This window comes from Ursus arctos, unplaced genomic scaffold (genome assembly GCF_023065955.2).
Source record: "Ursus arctos isolate Adak ecotype North America unplaced genomic scaffold, UrsArc2.0 scaffold_7, whole genome shotgun sequence".
NCBI classification, from domain to species: domain Eukaryota; kingdom Metazoa; phylum Chordata; class Mammalia; order Carnivora; family Ursidae; genus Ursus; species Ursus arctos.
Genome location: NW_026623089.1, coordinates 70773398 through 70784943, shown reverse-complemented (window position 1 = coordinate 70784943; position 11546 = coordinate 70773398).

Genomic DNA, 11546 nt, shown 5'->3' with positions numbered 1-11546 from the left:
TCCTCCGGCAATTAATAAACGCCACGGGAGTAGGTCTGTGTTAAAGGGAGGGAAACTGAGGGGCGCCTGCGTGCCTCAGTGGGTCAAGCACCAACTCTTGATTTCAGCCGAGGCCATGATCTCAGGGTCCTGGGATCAAGCCCCGTGTTGGGCTCCACATGCAGCGGGGGGTCTGCTTGAGAGCCTCTCTCTCTCCCTCCCCCACTGCCCTCGCCCTGCTTGCTCGTTCTGTTCGCTCCAATAGAAATAGGCACCGCACACTTCTCTCCCCGTCTTTGCCAGGAGGAGGCACTTTGGGCCCAAATAGCTTATGGAAAATGATAGATACGTGGACGCCCCAGTGGAAGACTAGACAGCTCTTGGGTTTTCTGAGACCAATTTGCAGACCCCGCCTAAAACAAAAATGATGAAAGAGAATAAACCACGGGGGCAGAGAGCCCCTTGTCCAAGTTTGTGCTCTTCTGTTGCTGTAGACACTGCAGTACTCCCTGGCTCTCACAGCCGCTGGCTGTGCGATATGGGGCAAGCCATTGTGTGCCTGGAATGTTCTAACCTGCTAATGGGGGATAATGGTAATTACTCCTCCCTACCTTTCTCTCTAGGAGGCCACAGAGAGGGGCTACATAGATGAAAGCTCTGATTATCATTTAAAACAAATTACTAAATGCTCCAATATAACATTGGCAGGAATGCGGGACTTCAAAGACACGTGGTTCAGTCGGAAGACTCAAGTAAAATTGCCTACAAAGAGCCAAATGTAATTTCAGATCAATTAATAACTTGCCACCTTGCAAATGGTTTTAGTACATTTTTATTCTTTGCCTCTTCTTTCTTGGAAGCAATTCTTTGTTTCATTAAAGCTCACTGGTATCGCCAGCGAGGTTAGGAAGCCGAATGCTCTAACGAGAGCAGAATTGTATGCTGTGTGTGATAATCAGACTTCAAACCCTTCCCTGTCTCGGTTGATGACCAGGAGCTCTTTCTTCTGTGGTCCACGTCAACATCGTTAGCCCGATAAAGCAAAGCGCAATTTGTAAAAGCACATCCGAGAAGCCTAGAAAGTGGGACAGCACGGAAGCTGGCTAAACCAGGTCAGGAAGAAACTGTGATTCTCTCCTGCCTCCAGACTTTCCCTCCTTTGTTTTCACTTTTCCTGTCCCTCCCCTCTGTCCCTCTCTTTTTCCTTTTCCTCTCCTCTCCCTTACCTTCCTCCATGAGATGCTTTTTCGTCTTTGTGGTTTGCCCCTTCTAAAGCGTCCCTGAACTTGATGCCCTCTTCCTAAAGCCAAGGTCATGCACTTGGGCTCCGAGATACACAAACAGGTGGATGAGCCCCTCGCCCTGCTGGCCACTCACTGGGAGGTGAACCAAAGGGGGTGTGCCTACAGTGGACAGTCGTCGCTTTGTGTTTGCAGTGTGGCTGTCCAGCATCTGACCCCCCTTCCTATAGGGGGAGATCCCCCCTTACATATACATTTAGTGGATGCAATAGTACTCCCTTCCACTGTGGATGCTGAAGGGGGGAGGTCTTCCCTGTCTCTCCGGTGCACCCCCTTTCCAGCACCAGGCCTGCCAGGGAGGGGCCAGTGACCTGAGGTGAACTGCTTGGACTCACTCCTTTGCCTGGACCTATGAGCTCAGAGCAAGTGGCCCAGAAATGGAAAGATGCTGAGATTTCGTTTTGTGGGAGCTGTGGTGGTCCAGGGGCAGCAGCGGCCCAGCAGGGGAGGCATCTAAGCCTGGCAGGCTTCAGGGATTCTTGTGCCCATGGCTCACAATGAGCAGGGACGGCAGAGTCCTGAGTAGACCATTCCCGCTCCAGGCCTCGGCCCCACTAGCTGTCTTGCCTCCCCCACCATCCTCCTAGGTCTCTTTCTTTCTAGCTTTCTCTCAATTCTTTGAGCCTCCAAGCTCCATCCAGTACATTTCTTATTCCATGAACTAGCCTGGGTTGTACATATCATATGATCTAAAAACCCCATTCTTGGGTGCGTACATTACAGAAAGGTGCATATGTGTTCACCATAAGAAAAGTACTAGGATGTTCACAGAAGTGCTATTCAGAATAACCCAAAGCGGAAAGCACTCCAATGCCCTTGTTGAATGGATGTATGAATTCTGGTGTATTCACACGGTGAAATCCTGTGCGGCAGTGGGAGTAATGATCCTGCAGCTCAACCCCGCAGCACGGCGTGAGGCTCACGGCACACGGCAGCTTCATACTACGTGATTCCACTTGTGTCAAATGCAAAACCCAGCAAAGCTAATCCCTGCTGTTGCAAGTAGGGAATATTAGTTATTCTTTGGAGGATGGGAACCAGAGGGGCACAAGGGGAGCTTCTAGAATATTCTGTGTGTTGATCTGGTTGCTAGTTACTTGGGTGTGTCCAGTTTGTGAAAATTCTTCGAAAGCTCTTCACTTTGGATTGTGTACTTTTCCGTATGTATGTTATACTTCAATAAAAGTTGGTTTGTGTGGCTAGCAATCAATCCTATTGTTTTTTTTCCTTTTGGGAGTCACTGAGCTCAATTTTTTTTACTCCTCTTTAGGTAGAACATTAGTGGAGCAGTTAAGAGTGTATTTGACATTTGTATTTGAAATTTGAAATACTTCTAATCCACAGCTATCTGAACGGAGAATCAGCTTTCGGCAGAATGCAGGTAGATCCCTGGGAACGGGATGAGGGAATGCCATGCTGTGGGATCTGCGTCTTTTTGAAAACAGTGAGGAATCCTGTTGGGATTTCCCACTTGGATCAGCCTCTCTGTAAATGAGGCAGGTGACCTCCTCTTAGCCTCCCCTGCCTCCTGGCCATCAGGAGTGAACGGAGGGGTGGCCAGCCACAGAACCTATTATCACAGACTCTTCCGAATGCAGCCGTGGCCTCCTGGCTGCCCAGGCAGACATGACTTCTGCAAACACAAACACCCGAGGCAGACATGACTTCTTCAACTGCACTCCCACTCGCGGGCACTCGAGGCCCCCTTCCAAGCCTCTGATCTTTTCTGAGGGTCCCGCAGTGCTGTCTCCTTTGCTCTCAGCTATCACGTGGCCACTCTCCTTGCAGACAGTGAATATGGAATCCCAGGCTGATCAGAGTAGCTTCACGCTGGGACTCCTGCTACATGAGTCAAAAGGTCTTATGTTTGATTCTGAGCTCCAGCCCCCCTGGAACGCCACAGTGAGTCTGAATTGTCAGCAGCCTCCCTCCAAGGGAGCCACAGGAGGGGAGCAAGCCAAAGGTCGAAGGGATTTTATTCTGGTGGCTTCAAATTTGAGATGGAAATAACAACAACAACAACAATAATAATAATAATAACAACAACAACTAATATTTTGACCTGGAAAGAATATGAACTGCGGAAATAGTTTAGACTATCTGTTTACACTTCCATTTCATTCAGCTCTTCAGGGTGGTGAGAAGATCCCGGATCACAGGTGGCCTTTATGGAAGACCAGAACGATGCTCCCTACCCTGCCCCCAGAGGCTTCATCTCCTGGGCAGCACGCTACCCTGCCCTCCCCAGGAGGCACAGCCAAGAGCAGCAGTAGGGGACAATAAGCTGGACATCTGCCCAGTCTCGGTGTTTCTGGAGATAAGTGTGCATGAGCCAGTGTCAGCTGCCCCTGGTCAGAACCGGCCATCCCATCCGCTTTCTGATAAAACCCTTAAGCTTGATTCTGTGTTAGCCATAAGTCATTTACTAACTTGTAAAACTTTCAAGCTCACATATGGTAATTAACCATATGCTGCTGTTATTCTAACCACTTACCTTCAAAGATCTACCATTGACAGAGTGGCCTCCCAGGCCCTGCCTGCTCTGGCCCCCACATAGTCCCCAGACTTGCCTTCACACCTCAGTCCCCCTCACAACCCTGTGCTCATCCACACCGATGATTATTCAAGCCTACCTCACTAGCCCTGTTTCCTGCTGCCACAGGGTCTTTGCACCTGCTGCTTCCCCTGCCTAGCACACTTTTTCACTCCTCCCTTTGCCTGGTCTACTTACTTTTTAGATCTCAACTCGAACATCACCAAGGGTTTACGCCCTCCTTGACCTCCCTCACCAAGTCAAATGTGTTTATACGTTCTTCCTGCACAGTGAAGCTCTCCTTACGATGCTTGTCATGGTTGGAATTTGACATTTGTATATGTGATCACTCAGTTCCCCACCTGTTCCCCTAACTACACTGTAAACTCTATGAGGGCAAGACATTGACTCACCCCTGTAGCCCCAGCACCTAACATATCAGCTGGCACAGGAGAGGCCCTCAGTAAGTACTACCCAAATAGATGCGGGAAAGTCCCTGCTGCTTTCTTTCTTTTTTTTTTTTTTAAGATTTTATTTATTTATTCGACAGAGAGAGAGACAGCCAGCGAGAGAGGGAACACAAGCAGGGGGAGTGGGAGAGGAAGAAGCAGGCTCATAGCGGAGGAGCCTGATGTGGGGCTCGATCTCATAACGCCAGGATCACACCCTGAGCCGAAGGCAGACGCTTAACCGCTGTGCCACCCAGGCGCCCCCCCTGCTGGTTTCTTGACACCACGTGCTTCTCTGTTGGGGTTCTCTGTAAGCTACTAACGCCTGAATGAACCCTCAGAAGACCCTGGGAAGGGAAGGAGAGGGGGAAACCATTGTTTGTGGAGTGTGTACCTCTGCCAGGCACCAAGCAAAGGAGCTCGCCTTCTAATCCTCACAACAATGGTGGCGTAAGATTTATGACCGTCGTCCTGTAGGTGTGTGCTCCTCGTATGTGTATGAGGAAACTAAATCAAATTAAGGAACTTGCCCAAAGTCGGACAGGTTCTAAGTGACTGAATGTGATCCCAGTCAGTGCTCCTGACTTTCCACCGTGCGACTGGCTGGAATCAAACCAAGAGCCTCAGGGACAAGTGTCTCCTCTCCTCCACCCCACATTAAAAAAATAAAAGCCACTAGGAAACGATGACGCGGACTCTTGACTTTATGGTGTGGTCACACTTTGTGGCTCTTTAAAAACCATGCAGCACCTGCGTGCTCTGAAATCACCTTCGCCCTGCGTCTCTGGACGCTGGTTCATTGCGGTCATTAAGGTCAGGGGAGGGCTGCGGCTGGGTGAGCGAGAACAGCTTGAAGAGGAAGGAGACATTGTCCCGTGAACCATGAAGGTCACGGTGGTCAGCTTAGTCCACTCCCAGTGCCAATTGTTTGGAGTAGGGGGTATTCAAGTGTTTCTGTGGGAAAAGCACCCTATTAGTAACCACGGCCAGGTGTGTGCACAAGTATTAATTGCCTGACTTTTCTCTCCAAATTATTGGGCAAAGTTCTTACCATTTATTTGGAGCTTTTAACGTTTTTCTTTTTTGTTGTTATACTGTCTTTTCTTTTTTGCTTTTAAGTTAGATTAGACTTCATCCTACTCAATTTAAGAACAAGCCGATCCCTGGGGCAGAATAAAGGAAACCATTATCCCCAATAAAGTCTGTGCTTTGTAGCTGATGCGCTTACCAGACCTGCTTCCTGATCAAGGAACTTGATTCAGCTTAGCCCTGCTGGTCTCTGACACTGGACGTGCAGATCCGCACCGCACATCTTGCTTTAGCGAAAATGACGTAGGAACAAGACAATGGAAGAGGAGAGGTGGGACCCCACTTGGTAGACGAATAAGGATCAGGCCAGAAGTTCTGTTAGGAGATTAAAAAAAAAAAAAAAAAAGCAAAACAAAAACAGAGGACTAAGAAACATGACTTTGGAGCCAGAGGGACTCAGGTTCAAATCCTGGCTCTGTCACTTACTAGCTCTGCACTGCTCTGAGCTCTCATTCCCTCTAGTAAAAAGTGGGTAACACCACCTGTTTCACAGGGGGCTCTAGAGCATTCGGTGAAGTAACGTAGCTATTTAACATTGCCTGAGGTATAACATGTGCTTGATAAGTAAGAACTAAACTATATTTACCCTGTTCACAATCATTGCGGAAACAAGACCAGACAGAGAGTCGGAATTTAAAATAAGATTGCCATTTACCAAAATGCATTGAAAGAAAGAGAAGGTAAAACTCATCAGCCAGTAACTGGGTGTCCATTACATTCCAAAACCTTAACATCAAAATTACAGGCCTCTACGCGAAGACAATCAAGGACCCGCACGTTCCAGGAACCGCCTTATGGGACAGGGGACCTCATGATACACAGGGAAGAAGGCCCTCACGATAATCAGCAATGGGGCAGGTGGTCAAGTCTGTTGTAAGTTTGCAAACTTCCAAAACTTACAATTGCTCTCTGAAGGGGTGATGATAACATTCATTTCAAGGAGGTCAAAGTATTTGTCTGGTAAAACAGTCAGAGTCTCTGAAGGGACCACCGTACTCACCCAAGGAAGTGAACCATTAAGGGCTCCCTGGCTGGAATGTGACTTTCCAACTACCCCTAAGCAGTGCTATCTTTTGGTGGTGGGCTGCTTTTCCTCCAACTGTCCTCTTCCTCCGACCGTTTGGAATGAATGCAGGCTAGACCAAGATGCCAAAGGCTGGACCCACCCTTTAGGACGCCAGGTCAACAGGGAGCTGAAGAACGGCTGTTGCAGCTGAGGCTAGGTTAGTCCGGGGCGTCCGCCCGCTGCCCCGCCATCAGGCTGCTCGGGAGCTTGGCAGTGTCCAGGCACAAATTATTTCACTGCTGGTATAGGCTGAATGGTGTCCCCCTGAAATTCATATGCTGAAGCCCTAACCCCCAAGACCTCAGAATGTGACTGTATTTGGAGAGAGGGTCTTTATAGAGGTAATCAAGTTAAAACAAGGTCTGTAGAAAGGGACCTAATTCAATATGACTGGTGTCCTTATAGAGGAGATTAGGACCTAGACACACGCAGAGGCAAAGACCCGGGGAAGACACAAGGAGAAGGTGGCCATCTGCAAGCCCACAAAAGCAGCCTTGAAAGGAACCAACCCTGCAGACACCTTGATCTCGGATTTCTATCCTACAGAAGTATGAGAAAATGTCTATTGTTAAGGTCCCCCAGTCTGTGGTGCTTTGTTCTGGCAATCCACCTTCTAAGCACTTTGCAAGTATCATTTTTGCAGATCCTCTTAACAACCTGTGAATAGGATTAAACTCATTTTAAAGATGGCAGAATGAGGCACAAAAATATCAAGTGACTTGCCAAAGTCACCTGAGTGGGAAACAGGCAAGGCTGGCACCAGGGGGTGTCTAATGCCAGAGGACAAGCTCTCAGCCACTTTGCTTGGAGTTGGTGGGAACTGCTATTTCCCACTCCCAACCCTTGGAGTAGGTGGGAAATAGACGATACTCAGGGTTCAAGTGAGCAATAGTGGGGAGCTGACCAGGGCACCAGAAGTATGTTGGGGCTTTTGGCAGGTGGTGCTGAGGAATCCCAGCAGGTGGTCAGTCATCATGGGGGACAGGAGGCCTGGGAATGGGGAACCTGCAAAACTTCATCACTGGAACAGAGCCACAGGGCAGGGTCACGGGGCCAAGCCCCAGCCATGATGGGCCTGGCTAAAGCAAGATCCGAATCCATGGAATGTCTGGAGCACTAGAACTTGCCAGCAGAGAACTTGGGGTAGAGACAATGTAAAGCCCTAACCCTGCAAACTGGGACCCACGGTAGGGCCTTAGAACTCAGGCCTGGAGACTCCAGGGCGGAAGCCTCAGGAGCAGGACAGGTAGTGGGTGGTGGTTGGAACATCCCAGAGTTTCATCCCGTGAGGGGTACACCCGAGCACAGAGTGCAGCTGGCGGTATGGGACTCAGGAAACCCACTCGGGGAAGGCAGGGAGGAAACTCCATGGGCAGCCCCAGCATCCTCTGCGAACGTCCTTTCCTGCCTGACGAGGGGGCGGCACCCGTTGATATTAATTTTCCCGACACTTGTTGCTGAGACAGGACTCGACCCCACTAACGGAGAAAGACTTGGAAAAGGTTCATTGCTGCAAGCGGGAGAATTCCCAGAAGCCAAGTATTTGCTGACATCAGAGCATCTTGAAGGAGAAGGAGCGTCAATGCACAGAGTTCGACCTCAATCCAGGGAACAGGTCCCCGTGTTCCTGGAACGCCGTGGCCTTCTCACATGTTGACGTCTGCCGTTTTATAAACATCATACAGGCGGGCTATTTTTTTTTTTTTCTGAAGAAGGCAGTCGTTTGAAGGGATGAGCTTTTTTTTTTAAGAGTTATTATTTATTTTTGAGAAAGAGAGCACGAGCGGGGGTGGGGGAGCAGAGGGAGAGGGAAATAGAATCTCAAGCAGACTCCACGCTGAGTGTGGAGCCTGATGTGGGGCTCGATCTCACTACTCTGAGATCACAACCTGAGCCAAAATCAAGAGTCCGACCCCTAACTGACTGCGCCCCCAGGTGCCCTAGGATGAACTTCTAAGCATCTTGGTTGAAGAGTTCTCCCATACAAAGTACCCTGGGTATGGAATCTGTCGTGATTTTGTTATGATCAACTATGCATTAATAACATTTTTCTTCCTAGAGTTGTAAATGCTGATAAAGTTCGATTAAGACGTACATACACATATTTCATTAATCATGCAGACTAGTGGAAAATAAGGCCCCCTAAACCTACTGGGGATAAATGAGGGACTCATTTGAGAAAACATTGAATTTAAGCTTTACTGACATATATTTATATTTAAGTACACATAAGTGGTTAGTTCATTAGTGATCAAAGTGGGTCAGATATGTATATATATTATTTTTATATATTTTTAAATTATCCAGCTAGTTTTTTGACAATTGTTATAATGTATTTTTAAATAAAAAATAAAACCTCTCCATTAAATGTTATTATTTGTGCCTGAAATATGTTTAATTTGTTACATTGTTCCACTTTATTATATTATATAGCTAAAATCCATTTTACACAATATAGGTTTTTTAAAAGTAATTAATACAAAAGTATGAGTGATTATTCTAGATGACATTTGTATCTTAACTGGTGAGTGTTTGAGTACAATTTTCTAGTTAAATAATTTTTTTAATATCAGTATAGTTAACATAGAGTGTTATATTAATTTCAGGCATACAACACAGCAATTCAATTCTATACATTATTCAGCGTTCCTCATGATAAGTGTAATCTTAATCCCCATCACCTGTTTCACCCATCCCCCCCCACCTCCCTCCCTCTGGTAACCATCTGGTCTCTATAGTCTGTTTTTTGGTTTGTCTCTCTTTGTTGTTGTGGTTCATTTGTTTTATTTCTTAAATTCTACATATGAGTGAAATCATATGGTGTCTGTCTCTCTCTGACTTATTTCACTTAGGATTATACTCTCTAGATCCAGCCATGTTGTTACAAATGACAAGATTTCATTCTTTGTATGGTTAACATGCCATTGTATATAGGCCACATCCTCTTCGTCCATTCATCAATCAGTGGACACTCAGGCTGCTTCCATACCTTGGCTATTGTTGATAATGCTGCAGTAAACATAGGGGTGCGTGTACATTTTCGAATTAGTGTTTTTTGTTCTTTGGGTAAATACCCCGTAGCGGGGCCTAAAATGTAATCTGTTTTGGAGAACGTTCCATATGCACTTAAAAAGAATGACTATTCTGCTGTTTTAGGATGGAATGTTCTGAATAGATCTGTTACACCCATCTGGTCCAATGTGTCATTCAAAGCCACGGTTTCCTTGTTGATTTTCTGCTTAGATCATCTGTCCACTGGTGTAACTGGGATGTTAAAGTCTCCTATTGTTATTGGATTAGTATCCATTAATTTCTTTATGTTTGTTATTGGCAGCTTTATGTATCTGGGTGATCTCATGTTGGATGCATAAATATTTACAATTGTTATATCTTCTTGTTGAATTGTTCCCTTAATGATTATATGGTGTCCTTCTTTGTCTCTTGTTATGATCTTTGTTTTAAAGTCTGTTTTGCCCAATGTAAGTATTGCTACCCTGGCTCTCTTTTCACTTCCATTTGCATGAGATATGCTTTTCCATCCCTTCTTTTTCAATCTGCATGCGTCTTTAGGTCTGAAATGAGTCTTGCGGGCAGCGTGTAGATCGGTCTTGCTTTTTTATCCATTCTGGCATCCTATGTCTTTTGATTGGAGCATTTAGTCTGTTACATTCAAAGTAATTATTGATAAGTATGTACATTTTGGTTCTTTTATGGCTCTTTTGAAGTTCTTTTTTTTTTTAAAGATTTTTATTTATTTGAGAGAGAGTTAGAGAGAGAGCACAGAGGGAGGGAGAAGGAGAAGCAAATTCTCCCTGAGCAGAGAGCCCGGTGTGGGGCTCGATTCCAGGACCCTGAGATCGTAACCTGAGTCAAAGGCAGACGCTTAACTAAGTGAGCCACCCAGGCGCCCCTCTTTTGTAGTTCTTTTCTGTTCCCTTCTTCTCCAGCTTTCTTCTGCAGGTTTGCTGGCTTTCTTTAGTGATATACTTGGGTTCCTTTCTCTTATTTGTCACATAAGTTTTTGATCTGTGGTTACCATTAGGTTTATATGTAAGTCTTCTGCTTATAGCTTGTCTATGTTAAGTTGATGGTCACTTAAGTTTGAACCCATTCCTTACTGCTCTCCATCCCCATGTTTTAGGTATATGGGGTCATACTTTACATACACTGGCGTGGGTGTTATCTAGTTGTATCCGTGAGACGAGGTGGGTGGAGGGTCTTCCTAACTCTGCCATCTTCCTCCGAAGTCTCCCAATATTGTATTTTTAGCACTCAGATAACAGCAATATATTGCCAAGAGTTTATTTGCTCAGCAAAGTCTACTTATTTTATTTTTTTTAAGATTTTATTTTTAAGTAATCTCAACACCCAGCATGGGGCTCGAACTCACAACCCTGAGATCAAGAGTAACATGCTCCACTGATGAGCCAACCAGGTGCCCCTCACCAAAGTCTTTATTACCTTGCATATCGTTCATGTGAATTTTCAGCACATTTTACTTCGACACAGCTATTTACATTTTCTAGAGCATATTTGCTTACTGAATTACCAAATGCCGTAATAAACTATCTTAACAGTCTTTGCCTAAAACTGAGAGACAGAGAATAGACATTCCAGAAAAGAAGTTCTTTTAACCTCTAGCCAACTGAAATACGTATAGCAACAGTAATCAGTGCTTAATTTAGAAGAATTCTAATTTTATAATATATGTGTCATCCCATCGCCGTCTGCCTCATAAACAACATCAGACCACACATTTCCTATCAATTACGAGCCAGTTGTTTTAAACCCCTAATTAGCCTAAGGGATTTTTAAAAATTTCATTACCAATGTATGTGCTGGATCTGGCTGATTCAGTGTTTGAAGTTATGGCGGAAAGGAACACACAAAGCAGGAAGACTTTGCACCATGTAAAATGGGCGAGACACCCAGAGAAGCTCACAATTACCGAGTACTCAGCACGCACAAGTAATCATATTTCACATAACTCCCCCCAAATTCTCCATGAGATATGCACTATTATTACTCCTATTCCATAGGTAAAGAAACAGTAACGTGCTGCTTCATGGCCACAGCTAGGGTAAGGAAGGGGGCAGGGACCCATCTGCAGCATTTGCCAGCTTCCATGG